Source organism: Podarcis filfolensis, assembly GCF_964270895.1.
Source record: "Podarcis filfolensis genome assembly, contig: HAP1_SCAFFOLD_60, whole genome shotgun sequence".
Taxonomy (NCBI): Eukaryota; Metazoa; Chordata; class Lepidosauria; order Squamata; family Lacertidae; genus Podarcis; species Podarcis filfolensis.
The window spans coordinates 1-16,776 of NW_028149500.1; positions in this window are offsets into that span (position 1 = coordinate 1).

The following is a 16,776-nucleotide window of genomic DNA, read 5'->3' on the forward strand; positions in this document are numbered from 1 at the left end:
GGTAGAATTTTTTTTTTAAAAAAAAAAATCCGTAAGCCCCGGGGTCACAATTTCATCAAAAATCGGACTTTCGGGAATTCACTCAAAAATGGTGCCAAACGGGTGCAAATGCTCCCCTGAAAGGTTTGGCGGTCGAAACAGAAGTTTTTTTATCACAGGACAAGAAATCAGCCATCGACAACTTAACCGGCAGAATTTTTTTTTGAAAAAATCCGTAAGCCCCGGGGTCACAATTTCATCAAAAATCTGACTTTCGACAATTCACTCAAAAATGGAGCTAAACGGTTGCAAATGCTCCCCTGACAGGTTTGGCGGTCAAAACAGAAGGCTTTTTTTTCACAGGACAAGAAATCAGCCCTCGACAACTTAACCGGCAGAAAATTTTTTTTGAAAAAATCCGTAAGCCCCGGGGTCACAATTTCATCAAAAATCTGACTTTCGGCAATTCACTCAAAAATGGTGCCAAACGGTTGCAAATGCTCCCCTGAAAGGTTTGGCGGTCGAAACAGAAAGCTTTTTCATCACAGGAAAAGAAATCAGCCGTCGACAACTTAACCGGCAGAATTTTTTTTTTTTGAAAAAATCCCTAAGCCCCGGGGTCACAATTTCATCAAAAATCTGACTTTCGGCAATTCAGTCAAAAATGGTGCCAAACGGTTGCAAATGCTCCCCTGAAACGTTTGGATGTCGAAACAGAAGTCTTTTTATCACAGGACAAGAAATCAGCCCTCGACAACTTAACCGGCTTAAATTTTTTTTTGACAAAATCCGTAAGCCACAGGGTCACAATTTCATCAAAAATCGGACTTTCGGGAATTCACTCAAAAATGATGCCAAACGGGTGCAAATGCTCCCCTGAAAGGTTTGGCGGTCGAAACAGAAGTTTTTTTATCACAAGACAAGAAATCAGCCATCGACAACTTAACAGGCAGAATTTTTTTTAAAAAAAAATCCGTAAGCCCCGGGGTCACAATTTCATCAAAAATCTGACTTTCGGCAATTCACTCAAAAATGATGCCAAACGGGTGCAAATGCTCCCCTGAAAGGTTTGGCGGTCGAAACAGAAGTTTTTTTATCACAGGACAAGAAATCAGCCCTCGACAACTTAACCGGCTTAATTTTTTTTTTGAAAAAATCCGTAAGCCCCGGGTTCACAATTTCATCAAAAATCTGACTTTCGGCAATTCACTCAAAAATGGAGCTAAACGGTTGCAAATGCTCCCCTGAAAGGTTTGGCGGTCAAAACAGAAGGCTTTTTATCACAGGACAAGAAATCAGTCCTCGACAACTTAACCGGCTTAATTTTTTTTTTGAAAAAATCCGTAAGCCCCGGGTTCACAATTTCATCAAAAATCTGACTTTCGGCAATTCACTCAAAAATGGAGCTAAACGGTTGCAAATGCTCCCCTGAAAGGTTTGGCGGTCAAAACAGAAGGCTTTTTATCACAGGACAAGAAATCAGCCCTCGACAACTTAACCGGCAGAAATTTTTTTTTGAAAAAATCCGTAAGCCCCGGGGTCACAATTTCATAAAAAATCTGACTTTCGGCAATTCACTCAAAAATGGTGCCAAACGGTTGCAAATGCTCCCCGGAAAGGTTTGGCGGTCGAAACAGAAAGCTTTTTCATCACAGGAAAAGAAATCAGCCGTCGACAACTTAACCGGTAGAATTTTTTTTTTTGAAAAAATCCCTAAGCCCCGGGGTCACAATTTCATCAAAAATCTGACTTTCGGCAATTCAGTCAAAAATGGTGCCAAACGGTTGCAAATGCTCCCCTGAAACGTTTGGATGTCGAAACAGAAGTCTTTTTATCACAGGACAAGAAATCAGCCCTCGACAACTTAACCGGCTTAAATTTTTTTTTGACAAAATCCGTAAGCCACAGGGTCACAATTTCATCAAAAATCGGACTTTCGGGAATTCACTCAAAAATGATGCCAAACGGGTGCAAATGCTCCCCTGAAAGGTTTGGCGGTCGAAAGAGAAGTTTTTTTATCACAAGACAAGAAATCAGCCATCGACAACTTAACAGGCAGAATTTTTTTTTTTAAAAAATCCGTAAGCCCCGGGGTCACAATTTCATCAAAAATCTGACTTTCGGCAATTCACTCAAAAATGGTGCCAAACGGGTGCAAATGCTCCCCTGAACAGTTTGGCGGTCGAAACAGAAGTTTTTTTATCACAGGACAAGAAATCAGCCATCGACAACTTAACCGGCAGAAATTTTTTTTTGAAAAAATCCGTAAGCCCCGGGGTCACAATTTCATCAAAAATCTGACTTTCGGCAATTCACTCAAAAATGATGCCAAACGGGTGCAAATGCTCCCCTGAAAGGTTTGGCGGTCGAAACAGAAGTTTTTTTATCACAGGACAAGAAATCAGCCATCGACAACTTCACAGGCAGAATTTTTTTTTTGAAAAAATCCGTAAGCCCCGAGGTCACAATTTCATCAAAAATCTGACTTTCGGCAATTCACTCAAAAACGGTGCCAAACGGGTGAAAATGCTCCCCTGAAACGTTTGGATGTCGAAACAGAAGTCTTTTTATCACAGGACAAGAAATCAGCCCTCGACAACTTAACCGGCTTAATTTTTTTTTTGAAAAAATCCGTAAGCCCCGGGTTCACAATTTCATCAAAAATCTGACTTTCGGCAATTCACTCAAAAATGGAGCTAAACGGTTGCAAATGCTCCCCTGAAATGTTTGGCGGTCAAAACAGAAGGCTTTTTATCACAGGACAAGAAATCAGTCCTCGACAAGTTAACCGGCAGAATTTTTTTTTTGAAAAAATCCGTAAGCCCCGGGGTCACAATTTCATCAAAAATCTAACTCTCGGCAATTCACTCAAAAATGGTGCCAAACGGTTGCAAATGCTCCCCTGAAAGGTTTGGATGTCGAAACAGAAGTCTTTTTATCACAGGACAAGAAATAAGCCCTCGACAACTTAACCGGTAGAATTTTTTTTTAAAAAAAAAAATCCGTAAGCCCCGGGGTCACAATTTCATCAAAAATCGGACTTTCGGGAATTCACTCAAAAATGGTGCCAAACGGGTGCAAATGCTCCCCTGAAAGGTTTGGCGGTCGAAACAGAAGTTTTTTTATCACAGGACAAGAAATCAGCCATCGACAACTTAACCGGCAGAATTTTTTTTTGAAAAAATCCGTAAGCCCCGGGGTCACAATTTCATCAAAAATCTGACTTTCGACAATTCACTCAAAAATGGAGCTAAACGGTTGCAAATGCTCCCCTGACAGGTTTGGCGGTCAAAACAGAAGGCTTTTTTTCACAGGACAAGAAATCAGCCCTCGACAACTTAACCGGCAGAAAATTTTTTTTGAAAAAATCCGTAAGCCCCGGGGTCACAATTTCATCAAAAATCTGACTTTCGGCAATTCACTCAAAAATGGTGCCAAACGGTTGCAAATGCTCCCCTGAAAGGTTTGGCGGTCGAAACAGAAAGCTTTTTCATCACAGGAAAAGAAATCAGCCGTCGACAACTTAACCGGCAGAATTTTTTTTTTTGAAAAAATCCCTAAGCCCCGGGGTCACAATTTCATCAAAAATCTGACTTTCGGCAATTCAGTCAAAAATGGTGCCAAACGGTTGCAAATGCTCCCCTGAAACGTTTGGATGTCGAAACAGAAGTCTTTTTATCACAGGACAAGAAATCAGCCCTCGACAACTTAACCGGCTTAAATTTTTTTTTGACAAAATCCGTAAGCCACAGGGTCACAATTTCATCAAAAATCGGACTTTCGGGAATTCACTCAAAAATGATGCCAAACGGGTGCAAATGCTCCCCTGAAAGGTTTGGCGGTCGAAACAGAAGTTTTTTTATCACAAGACAAGAAATCAGCCATCGACAACTTAACAGGCAGAATTTTTTTAAAAAAAAAATCCGTAAGCCCCGGGGTCACAATTTCATCAAAAATCTGACTTTCGGCAATTCACTCAAAAATGGTGCCAAACGGGTGCAAATGCTCCCCTGAACAGTTTGGCGGTCGAAACAGAAATTTTTTTATCACAGGACAAGAAATCAGCCATCGACAACTTAACCGGCAGAATTTTTTTTTTGAAAAAATCCGTAAGCCCCGGGGTCACAATTTCATCAAAAATCTGACTTTCGGCAATTCACTCAAAAATGATGCCAAACGGGTGCAAATGCTCCCCTGAAAGGTTTGGCGGTCGAAACAGAAGTTTTTTTATCACAGGACAAGAAATCAGCCCTCGACAACTTAACCGGCTTAATTTTTTTTTTGAAAAAATCCGTAAGCCCCGGGTTCACAATTTCATCAAAAATCTGACTTTCGGCAATTCACTCAAAAATGGAGCTAAACGGTTGCAAATGCTCCCCTGAAAGGTTTGGCGGTCAAAACAGAAGGCTTTTTATCACAGGACAAGAAATCAGTCCTCGACAAGTTAACCGGCAGAATTTTTTTTTTGAAAAAATCCGTAAGCCCCGGGGTCACAATTTCATCAAAAATCTAACTTTCGGCAATTCACTCAAAAATGGTGCCAAACGGTTGCAAATGCTCCCCTGAAAGGTTTGGATGTCGAAACAGAAGTCTTTTTATCACAGGACAAGAAATAAGCCCTCGACAACTTAACCGGTAGAATTTTTTTTTAAAAAAAAAAATCCGTAAGCCCCGGGGTCACAATTTCATCAAAAATCTGACTTTCGACAATTCACTCAAAAATGGAGCTAAACGGTTGCAAATGCTCCCCTGACAGGTTTGGCGGTCAAAACAGAAGGCTTTTTTTCACAGGACAAGAAATCAGCCCTCGACAACTTAACCGGCAGAAATTTTTTTTTGAAAAAATCCGTAAGCCCCGGGGTCACAATTTCATAAAAAATCTGACTTTCGGCAATTCACTCAAAAATGGTGCCAAACGGTTGCAAATGCTCCGCTGAAAGGTTTGGCGGTCGAAACAGAAAGCTTTTTCATCACAGGAAAAGAAATCAGCCGTCGACAACTTAACCGGCAGAATTTTTTTTTTTGAAAAAATCCCTAAGCCCCGGGGTCACAATTTCATCAAAAATCTGACTTTCGGCAATTCAGTCAAAAATGGTGCCAAACGGTTGCAAATGCTCCCCTGAAACGTTTGGATGTCGAAACAGAAGTCTTTTTATCACAGGACAAGAAATCAGCCCTCGACAACTTAACCGGCTTAAATTTTTTTTTGACAAAATCCGTAAGCCACAGGGTCACAATTTCATCAAAAATCGGACTTTCGGGAATTCACTCAAAAATGATGCCAAACGGGTGCAAATGCTCCCCTGAAAGGTTTGGCGGTCGAAAGAGAAGTTTTTTTATCACAAGACAAGAAATCAGCCATCGACAACTTAACAGGCAGAATTTTTTTTTTAAAAAAATCCGTAAGCCCCGGGGTCACAATTTCATCAAAAATCTGACTTTCGGCAATTCACTCAAAAATGGTGCCAAACGGGTGCAAATGCTCCCCTGAACAGTTTGGCGGTCGAAACAGAAGTTTTTTATCACAGGACAAGAAATCAGCCATCGACAACTTAACCGGCAGAAATTTTTTTTTGAAAAAATCCGTAAGCCCCGGGGTCACAATTTCATCAAAAATCTGACTTTCGGCAATTCACTCAAAAATGATGCCAAACGGGTGCAAATGCTCCCCTGAAAGGTTTGGCGGTCGAAACAGAAGTTTTTTTATCACAGGACAAGAAATCAGCCATCGACAACTTCACAGGCAGAATTTTTTTTTTGAAAAAATCCGTAAGCCCCGAGGTCACAATTTCATCAAAAATCTGACTTTCGGCAATTCACTCAAAAACGGTGCCAAACGGGTGAAAATGCTCCCCTGAAACGTTTGGATGTCGAAACAGAAGTCTTTTTATCACAGGACAAGAAATCAGCCCTCGACAACTTAACCGGCTTAATTTTTTTTTTAAAAAAATCCGTAAGCCCCGGGTTCACAATTTCATCAAAAATCTGACTTTCGGCAATTCACTCAAAAATGGAGCTAAACGGTTGCAAATGCTCCCCTGAAAGGTTTGGCGGTCAAAACAGAAGGCTTTTTATCACAGGACAAGAAATCAGTCCTCGACAAGTTAACCGGCAGAATTTTTTTTTTGAAAAAATCCGTAAGCCCCGGGGTCACAATTTCATCAAAAATCTAACTTTCGGCAATTCACTCAAAAATGGTGCCAAACGGTTGCAAATGCTCCCCTGAAAGGTTTGGATGTCGAAACAGAAGTCTTTTTATCACAGGACAAGAAATAAGCCCTCGACAACTTAACCGGTAGAATTTTTTTTAAAAAAAAAAAATCCGTAAGCCCCGGGGTCACAATTTCATCAAAAATCGGACTTTCGGGAATTCACTCAAAAATGGTGCCAAACGGGTGCAAATGCTCCCCTGAAAGGTTTGGCGGTCGAAACAGAAGTTTTTTTATCACAGGACAAGAAATCAGCCATCGACAACTTAACCGGCAGAATTTTTTTTTGAAAAAATCCGTAAGCCCCGGGGTCACAATTTCATCAAAAATCTGACTTTCGACAATTCACTCAAAAATGGAGCTAAACGGTTGCAAATGCTCCCCTGACAGGTTTGGCGGTCAAAACAGAAGGCTTTTTTTCACAGGACAAGAAATCAGCCCTCGACAACTTAACCGGCAGAAATTTTTTTTTGAAAAAATCCGTAAGCCCCGGGGTCACAATTTCATAAAAAATCTGACTTTCGGCAATTCACTCAAAAATGGTGCCAAACGGTTGCAAATGCTCCGCTGAAAGGTTTGGCGGTCGAAACAGAAAGCTTTTTCATCACAGGAAAAGAAATCAGCCGTCGACAACTTAACCGGCAGAATTTTTTTTTTTGAAAAAATCCCTAAGCCCCGGGGTCACAATTTCATCAAAAATCTGACTTTCGGCAATTCAGTCAAAAATGGTGCCAAACGGTTGCAAATGCTCCCCTGAAACGTTTGGATGTCGAAACAGAAGTCTTTTTATCACAGGACAAGAAATCAGCCCTCGACAACTTAACCGGCTTAAATTTTTTTTTGACAAAATCCGTAAGCCACAGGGTCACAATTTCATCAAAAATCGGACTTTCGGGAATTCACTCAAAAATGATGCCAAACGGGTGCAAATGCTCCCCTGAAAGGTTTGGCGGTCGAAACAGAAGTTTTTTTATCAGAAGACAAGAAATCAGCCATCGACAACTTAACAGGCAGAATTTTTTTTAAAAAAAAATCCGTAAGCCCCGGGGTCACAATTTCATCAAAAATCTGACTTTCGGCAATTCACTCAAAAATGGTGCCAAACGGGTGCAAATGCTCCCCTGAACAGTTTGGCGGTCGAAACAGAAGTTTTTTTATCACAGGACAAGAAATCAGCCATCGACAACTTAACCGGCAGAAATTTTTTTTTGAAAAAATCCGTAAGCCCCGGGGTCACAATTTCATCAAAAATCTGACTTTCGGCAATTCACTCAAAAATGATGCCAAACGGGTGCAAATGCTCCCCTGAAAGGTTTGGCGGTCGAAACAGAAGTTTTTTTATCACAGGACAAGAAATCAGCCATCGACAACTTCACAGGCAGAATTTTTTTTTTGAAAAAATCCGTAAGCCCCGGGGTCACAATTTCATCAAAAATCTGACTTTTGACAATTCACTCAAAAATGGAGCTAAACGGTTGCAAATGCTCCCCTGAAAGTTTTGGCGGCCGAAACAGAAGGCTTTTTATCACAGGACAAGAAATCAGCCCTCGACAACTTAACCGGCAGAATCTTTTTTTTGAAAAAATCCGTAAGCCCCGGGGTCACAATTTCATCAAAAATTTGACTTTCGGCAATTCACTCAAAAATGGAGCTAAACGGTTGCAAATGCTCCGCTGAAAGGTTTGGCGGTCGAAACAGAAAGCTTTTTTATCAAAGGAAAAGAAATCAGCCGTCGACAACTTAACCGGCAGAATTTTTTTTTGAAAAAATCCCTAAGCCCCGGGGTCACAATTTCATCAAAAATCTGACTTTCAGCAATTCACTCAAAAATCGTGCCAAACGGGTGAAAATGCTCCCCTGAAGGGTTTGGCGGTCGGTCGAAACAGAATTTTTTTTATCACAGGACAAGAAATCAGCCATCGACAAGTTAACCGGCAGAAATTTGTTTTTGAAAAAATCCGTAAGCCCCGAGGTCACAATTTCATCAAAAATCTGACTTTCGGCAATTCACTCAAAAACGGTGCCAAACGGTTGCAAATGCTCCCCTGAAACGTTTGGAAGTCGAAACAGAAGTCTTTTTATCACAGGACAAGAAATCAGCCCTCGACAACTTAACCCGCTTAATTTTTTTTTGAAAAAATCCGTAAGCCCCGGGGTCACAATTTCATCAAAAATCGGACTTTCGGGAATTCACTCAAAAATGATGCCAAACGGGTGCAAATGCTCCCCTGAAAGTTTTGGCGGTCGAAACAGAAAGCTTTTTATCACAGGAAAAGAAATCAGCCGTCGACAACTTAACCGGCAGAATTTTTTTTTTGAAAAAATCCCTAAGCCCCGGGTTCACAATATCATCAAAAATCTGACTTTCGGCAATTCACTCAAAAATGGTGCCAAACGGGTGAAAATGCTCCGCTGAAGGGTTTGGCGGTCGAAACAGAATTTTTTTTATCACAGGACAAGAAATCAGCCATCGATAAGTTAACCAGCAGAAATTTTTTTTTGAAAAAATCCGTAAGCTCCGGGGTCACAATTTCATCAAAAATCTGACTTTCGGCAATTCACTCAAAAATGGAGCTAAACGGTTGCAAATGCTACCCTGAAAGGTTTGGCGGTCAAAACAGAAGGCTTTTTATCACAGGACAAGAAATCAGTCCTCGACAAGTTAACCGGCAGAATTTTTTTTTTGAAAAAATCCGTAAGCCCCGGGGTCACAATTTCATCAAAAATCTGACTTTCGGCAATTCACTCAAAAATGGTGCCAAACGGTTGCAAATGCTCCCCTGAAAGGTTTGGATGTCGAAACAGAAGTCTTTTTATCACAGGACAAGAAATAAGCCCTCGACAACTTAACCGGTAGAATTTTTTTTTAAAAAAAAAATCCGTAAGCCCCGGGGTCACAATTTCATCAAAAATCGGACTTTCGGGAATTCACTCAAAAATGGTGCCAAACGGGTGCAAATGCTCCCCTGAAAGGTTTGGCGGTCGAAACAGAAGTTTTTTTATCACAGGACAAGAAATCAGCCATCGACAAGTTAACCTGCTCAATTTTTTTTTTTGAAAAAATCCCTAAGCCCCGGGGTCACAATTTCATCAAAAATCTGACTTTCGGCAATTCACTCAAAAATGGTGCCAAACGGTTGCAAATGCTCCCCTGAAACGTTTGGATGTCGAAACAGAAGTCTTTTTATCACAGGACAAGAAATCAGCCCACGACAACTTAACCGGCTTAAATTTGTTTTTGAAAAAATCCGTAAGCCCCGAGGTCACAATTTCATCAAAAATCTGACTTTCGGCAATTCACTCAAAAACGGTGCCAAACGGTTGCAAATGCTCCCCTGAAACGTTTGGATGTCGAAACAGAAGTCTTTTTATCACAGGACAAGAAATCAGCCCTCGACAACTTAACCGGCTTAATTTTTTTTTGAAAAAATCCGTAAGCCCCGGGGTCACAATTTCATCAAAAATCGGACTTTCGGGAATTCACTCAAAAATGATGCCAAACGGGTGCAAATGCTCCCCTGAAAGTTTTGGCGGTCGAAACAGAAAGCTTTTTATCACAGGAAAAGAAATCAGCCGTCGACAACTTAACCGGCAGAATTTTTTTTTTGAAAAAATCCCTAAGCCCCGGGTTCACAATATCATCAAAAATCTGACTTTCGGCAATTCACTCAAAAATGGTGCCAAACGGGTGAAAATGCTCCCCTGAAAGGTTTGGCGGTTGAAACAGAATTTTTTTTATCACAGGACAAGAAATCACCCATCGACAAGTTAACCGGCAGAAATTTTTTTTTGAAAAAATCCCTAAGCCCCGGGGTCACAATTTCATCAAAAATCTGACTTTCGGCAATTCACTCAAAAATGGTGCCAAACGGTTGCAAAGGCTCCCCTGAAACGTTTGGATGTCGAAACAGAAGTCTTTTTATCACAGGACAAGAAATCAGCCCTCGACAACTTAACCGGCTTAAATTTGTTTTTGAAAAAATCCGTAAGCCCCGAGGTCACAATTTCATCAAAAATCTGACTTTCGGCAATTCACTCGAAAACGGTGCCAAACGGTTGCAAATGCTCCCCTGAAACGTTTGGATGTCGAAACAGAAGTCTTTTTATCACAGGACAAGAAATCAGCCCTCGACAACTTAACCGGCTTAATTTTTTTTTGAAAAAATCCGTAAGCCCCGGGGTCACAATTTCATCAAAAATCGGACTTTCGGGAATTCACTCAAAAATGATGCCAAACGGGTGCAAATGCTCCCCTGAAAGTTTTGGCGGTCGAAACAGAAAGCTTTTTATCACAGGAAAAGAAATCAGCCGTCGACAACTTAACCGGCAGAATTTTTTTTTTGAAAAAATCCCTAAGCCCCGGGTTCACAATATCATCAAAAATCTGACTTTCGGCAATTCACTCAAAAATGGTGCCAAATGGGTGAAAATGCTCCGCTGAAGGGTTTGGCGGTCGAAACAGAATTTTTTTTATCACAGGACAAGAAATCAGCCATCGATAAGTTAACCAGCAGAAATTTTTTTTTGAAAAAATCCGTAAGCTCCGGGGTCACAATTTCATCAAAAATCTGACTTTCGGCAATTCACTCAAAAATGGAGCTAAACGGTTGCAAATGCTACCCTGAAAGGTTTGGCGGTCAAAACAGAAGGCTTTTTATCACAGGACAAGAAATCAGTCCTCGACAAGTTAACCGGCAGAATATTTTTTTTGAAAAAATCCGTAAGCCCCGGGGTCACAATTTCATCAAAAATCTGACTTTCGGCAATTCACTCAAAAATGGTGCCAAACGGTTGCAAATGCTCCCCTGAAAGGTTTGGATGTCGAAACAGAAGTCTTTTTATCACAGGACAAGAAATAAGCCCTCGACAACTTAACCGGTAGAATTTTTTTTTAAAAAAAAAATCCGTAAGCCCCGGGGTCACAATTTCATCAAAAATCGGACTTTCGGGAATTCACTCAAAAATGGTGCCAAACGGGTGCAAATGCTCCCCTGAAAGGTTTGGCGGTCGAAACAGAAGTTTTTTTATCACAGGACAAGAAATCAGCCATCGACAACTTAACCGGCAGAAATTTTTTTTTGAAAAAATCCGTAAGCCCCGGGGTCACAATTTCATCAAAAATCTGACTTTCGACAATTCACTCAAAAATGGAGCTAAACGGTTGCAAATGCTCCCCTGACAGGTTTGGCGGTCAAAACAGAAGGCTTTTTATCACAGGACAAGAAATCAGCCCTCGACTACTTAACCGGCAGAATTTTTTTTTTGAAAAAATCCGTAAGCCCCGGGGTCACAATTTCATCAAAAATCTGACTTTTGGCAATTCACTCAAAAATGGAGCCAAACGGGTGAAAATGCTCCCCTGAAGGGTTTGGCGGTCGAAACAGAATTTTTTTTATCACAGGACAAGAAATCAGCCATCGACAAGTTAACCGGCAGAAATTTTTTTTTGAAAATATCCCTAAGCCCCGGGGTCACAATTTCATCAAAAATCTGACTTTCGGCAATTCAGTCAAAAATGGTGCCAAACGGTTGCAAATGCTCCCCTGAAACGTTTGGATGTCGAAACAGAAGTCTTTTTATCACAGGACAAGAAATCAGCCCTCGACAACTTAACCGGCAGAAATTTTTTTTTGAAAAAATCCGTAAGCCCCGGGGTCACAATTTCATCAAAAATCGGACTTTCGGGAATTCACTCAAAAATGATGCCAAACGGGTGCAAATGCTCCCCTGAAAGGTTTGGCGGTCGAAACAGAAGTTTTTTTATCACAAGACAAGAAATCAGCCACCGACAACTTAACAGGCAGAATTTTTTTTAAAAAAAAATCCGTAAGCCCCGGGGTCACAATTTCATCAAAAATCTGACTTTCGGCAATTCACTCAAAAATGGTGCCAAACGGGTGCAAATGCTCCCCTGAACAGTTTGGCGGTCGAAACAGAAGTTTTTTTATCACAGGACAAGAAATCAGCCATCGACAACTTAACCGGCAGAAATTTTTTTTTGAAAAAATCCGTAAGCCCCGGGGTCACAATTTCATCAAAAATCTGACTTTCGACAATTCACTCAAAAATGGAGCTAAACGGTTGCAAATGCTCCCCTGAAAGGTTTGGCGATCAAAACAGAAGGCTTTTTATCACAGGACAAGAAATCAGCCCTCGACAACTTAACCGGCAGAATTTTTTTTTTGAAAAAATCCGTAAGCCCCGGGGTCACAATTTCATCAAAAATTTGACTTTCGGCAATTCACTCAAAAATGGTGCCAAACGGTTGCAAATGCTCCGCTGAAAGGTTTGGCGGTCGAAACAGAAAGCTTTTTTATCAAAGGAAAAGAAATCAGCCGTCGACAACTTAACCGGCAGAATTTTTTTTTGAAAAAATCCCTAAGCCCCGGGGTCACAATTTCATCAAAAATCTGACTTTCGGCAATTCACTCAAAAATGGAGCTAAACGGTTGCAAATGCTCCCCTGAAAGGTTTGGCGGTCGAAACAGAAGGCTTTTTATCACAGGACAAGAAATCAGCCCTCGACAACTTAACCGGCAGAATTTTTTTTTTGAAAAAATCCCTATTCCCCGGGGTAACAATTTCATCAAAAATCTAACTGTCAGGGAACTGTCATCTGAGACGAAGGAGGTGGAAGGGCTCATGGAGGGTGAGAGAGACCACTCAGCGGAGGAGGGGACCAGCAGGGGGAGAAGTGGAGTTCCAAGGGAAAGTGAGTTGGAGGGAGAGCTCAGAGATACTTCAAGCGAGAACAGTGGGGGGGTTTCAGGACCTCCCGTAGGAACACCCACTCCTCGGCGGAAACTGTCACGCCGAGAGTCCAGAAGACGTGTTTCCGTTAAGGAGCTTTTATGCTGGAAGAAGTTCCGTAAACGCCCACTGTCCGATTCAACGAGCGATTGATGGAGCCATGCTTAAGGAGCTCCATCACAGACAGAGGTTTGGGTACTTAGCCAAACTCTGAGGGATCAGGATTTTACGCACAAGCAGCTCATCATCCCATCACAGCAATCGGACAGTCCCTGAAAGCAGCTTGTGCAGAGAGGCATCATGAGTGACCCAGCCGGAGCCGGAGGAGCAGGAGGAGCTGGAGAAGGTCCAACTCTGGAAGAAAGGTACAGAATGTTGGAACTCCAGCTAGCAATGCAAACGGCGAGGCTAGAAGAGAGGAGGGCGCAGGATGCAGAAAAGGCAAAAGGCGCTACACTAGCAAGAAAGATGCCAGGAATGGTGCAGAAGTTTGGGGGGGACCCCAGGAACTACCAAGCCTTTAGGACAGAGATGCAGTATGCTCTTGAACTGCAGTTTAATGACTTTCCCGATGAGGCATCGCGAGTGGCGTTTGTGATTGGCCATCTCGAAGGAGGGGCGAAAGACTGGGTCAGGCCCCTGATGGCAGGGAATAGTGACATGCTGAAGGACGCGAGGAAGTTTTTTCGCGCCATGGATTTGATGTTTTCCAGCGAGATTGAACAGGGACTGGTACGCAGACAATTGATGGCTTGCAAACAGGGGAGCCGATCGGTTCGTGAGTACTGGACTGAGTTTACAATGTTGATACATAGATTGGGGTGGGACCTATCGGCGGAACCCATTCAAATGCTATTTGAAGAGGGGCTTTCTTCGGCGGTGAAAGACGAACTTTCCCGGGCGCCCAGGGCGGAGTCTATGGACCAGCTGACCAAATCAGCGCTGACCATTGGAGCGCGCCAGGAGGCAAGAGCCTTGGAGAAGCGGGAGGGGAAAGGAGAGCGTTGGAGGGATTTCCGCATTCCAGAGATTCCAGAGCCAAGTTTCCCGCCCGGAGAGCCGATGGAAGTTGGAACAGCGCGCGCGCGCGCAGTTTCAAATCCCAGTGAAGGGAGGAAGAAGGAGGGAAAGAGCGCCAAGAAATGTTACCTCTGCCAGCAGCCAGGTCACTTTGCCAGAGTCTGCCCGCAAAGAAAGGAATGGCAAGGGATGGCGGGGGCTGTTGGGGGAAAGGAGGAGGAAGTCCAGGAGCCAGTAAAAGCCAACGCCTGTCTGCCTCTGTCAGGGCACTGCAGACAGGCCAAGGAGCAGTAAAAGTGCCCACTCCGGAACCTCCAAGACCAGCCCTAGTAATAGAGGTGTTGCTAGAGCTGGCAAACGGATACCCACTAAAGACCAAGGCGCTGTTAGACTCAGGCAGCTCCTGTAATTTTATGAGCAAGGAGTTTGCAGCGGAACACCAGATACAGACACTCCCTTTAAGCAACCCCCTGCAGGTCACCACGATCGATGGGAGGGAGCTGTTGGGGGGAGAAGTTAGCCTACAGACCGTCCCAATGGTTATGAGGGTGGCAAGGCACACCGAAAGGATAGCGTTCAATGTAGCCACCCTGGGAGGGGCGCCAGTCATTTTGGGAATGAGCTGGCTAGCGTTGCATGACCCGCTAGTGGGCTGGCATCAGAGAGTGGTGTCCTTTGGGTCAGGACATTGCCTGGAACACTGCAAAGAGGGAAAGGTGCCAGAAGGGGCAAAAGCCTCCATAGCAGGGACGGAAGTGGCGAACAAAGGGGAGGTGCCCAAACAATACGCTGACCTGAGCAAGGTCTTCAGCGAAAGGGAAGCAGATAAACTACCACCGCATAGAGACTTTGACTGCCAGATTAACCTGGTCCCTGGGGCCCAGCTACCCGTGGGCAAGCTGTACGCCATGTCAGACAGGGAAATGCAGGAGTTGAGGGAGTTTATTGACAAAAACCTGAAGAGAGGTTTCATCAGAGAGTCCAGAGCGGTGGGGGGCAGTCCAGTGTTTTTTGTGGACAAAAAAAACACGGATAAACCGAGATTGGTCGTGGACTACCGGGCCCTGAATGCCGTGTCAGAACCAGTGACTTTCCCCATGCCCAGGATTGATGACATTTTGACCAGGGTGAGGAAGGGAAAGATATTCACGAAACTGGACTTGAGAGGAGCGTACAACCTGATACGAATAAAGAAGGGGGATGAATGGAAGACAACGATGTTCACCCCCCTAGGGGCTTTCGAATATCTCGTTATGCCATTCGGATTGCAATCAGGCTCCGCCTGTTTTCAATCGCTCATGAACCATGTACTGGGACCTTTGCTCTACAAGAATTGCGTGGCATTCCTCGATGACGTGCTGATATATTCGGAGAATGAGGAGCAGCATGTGAAGGATGTCAGGGAAGTGCTGAGCCAGCTGCAAGCAAACCAGTTGTGGGTGAAATTGGAGAAGTGTCAGTTCCACACCAAGGAGGTGGAATTCCTGGGGTACCGCTTATCAGACAAGGGATTAGCCATGGATCCAGGCAAGGTCCAGGCGGTGCTGGAATGGAAGACACCGAAAACCAAAAAAGATGTGCAAAGGTTCTTAGGGTTTGGGAACTTTTACCGTAAATTCATCAAGAACTTTGCCCACTTAACGGCTCCCATCACGGACTGTCTAAGCAGCAAGAAGAAATTCGTTTGGACGGCAGAGGCGGAGCACGCTTTTGAGGAATTGAAAAAGGCATTCGCTTCGGAAGAACAGCTCCTGCATGTGGATTTACAAAAACCCATGAGAGTGGAAACTGATGCCTCAGACCGGGCGGTGGGGGCAGTGCTGCTTCAGCCAGGGAGCAATAAGTCGGAATTGAGACCGTGTGCCTTCTTTTCGCGTAAGCTGAACAAATCCGAGAGGAACTACACGGTATATGACCGAGAACTACTCGCCATTCACGAAGCGTTCCGGAGATGGAGACACTTACTAATTGGCGCACAGCATAAGGTGCAAGTGTGTACGGACCACAAGAATTTGGAGTATTGGAGAACAGCACGAGTGCTCAACCAACGACAAGTGAGATGGGCCCAGGAGTTCTCCAAATTCCATTTTGAAATCTGCTACGTGCCAGGTCCAGAAAACATCAGAGCGGACGCTCTCTCTCGCAAACCTGAATATTTGGAGGGGGAGGGAGCGCCAGAAGAGAGACATATTATCCCAGAGGACCACTGGGTGTGTGGTGCGGCCTGGGTGGGGCAAAGAGAACTGGTAGAGGGGACGGTAAATGATGAGTACGCCCAGGATAAGCTCAGAGGTTTAAGGAGAGAGGGAGAAGACCCCGGAGGTTTTGAAGAAAGAAACGGGGCATTGTATTACAAAGGGGCACTATATATACCCGAAGGGGAATTGAGGGGGAGAGTACTCAAACAGTTGCACGACAATCCCACAGCGGGGCATTTTAGGCAACACAAGACCATGTGGTTGGTGACCAGGGAGTTTTGGTGGCCCAAGGTGAGGGAGGATGTACGGGAGTATGTGAGAAGGTGTGACCAATGCCAGAGAGCCAAAGGAGAAAGGCGGGCACCAGCGGGTTTATTAGAACCGTTACCCACACCAGAACGACCGTGGGAGGCGGTGTCGATAGATTTTATGACTGATCTGCACAAATCCCAGGGGAAAACCGCAATACTAGTCGTAGTAGACCAGTTAACTAAGATGGGTCACTTTGTAGCTTGCTCACATGCAGTCACGGCGGAAGAGACAGCGAAATTGTTTGTAGAACATATTTTTAGGCTGCATGGCGCCCCCTTGAGGCTGGTGTCCGACAGAGGGAAACAGTT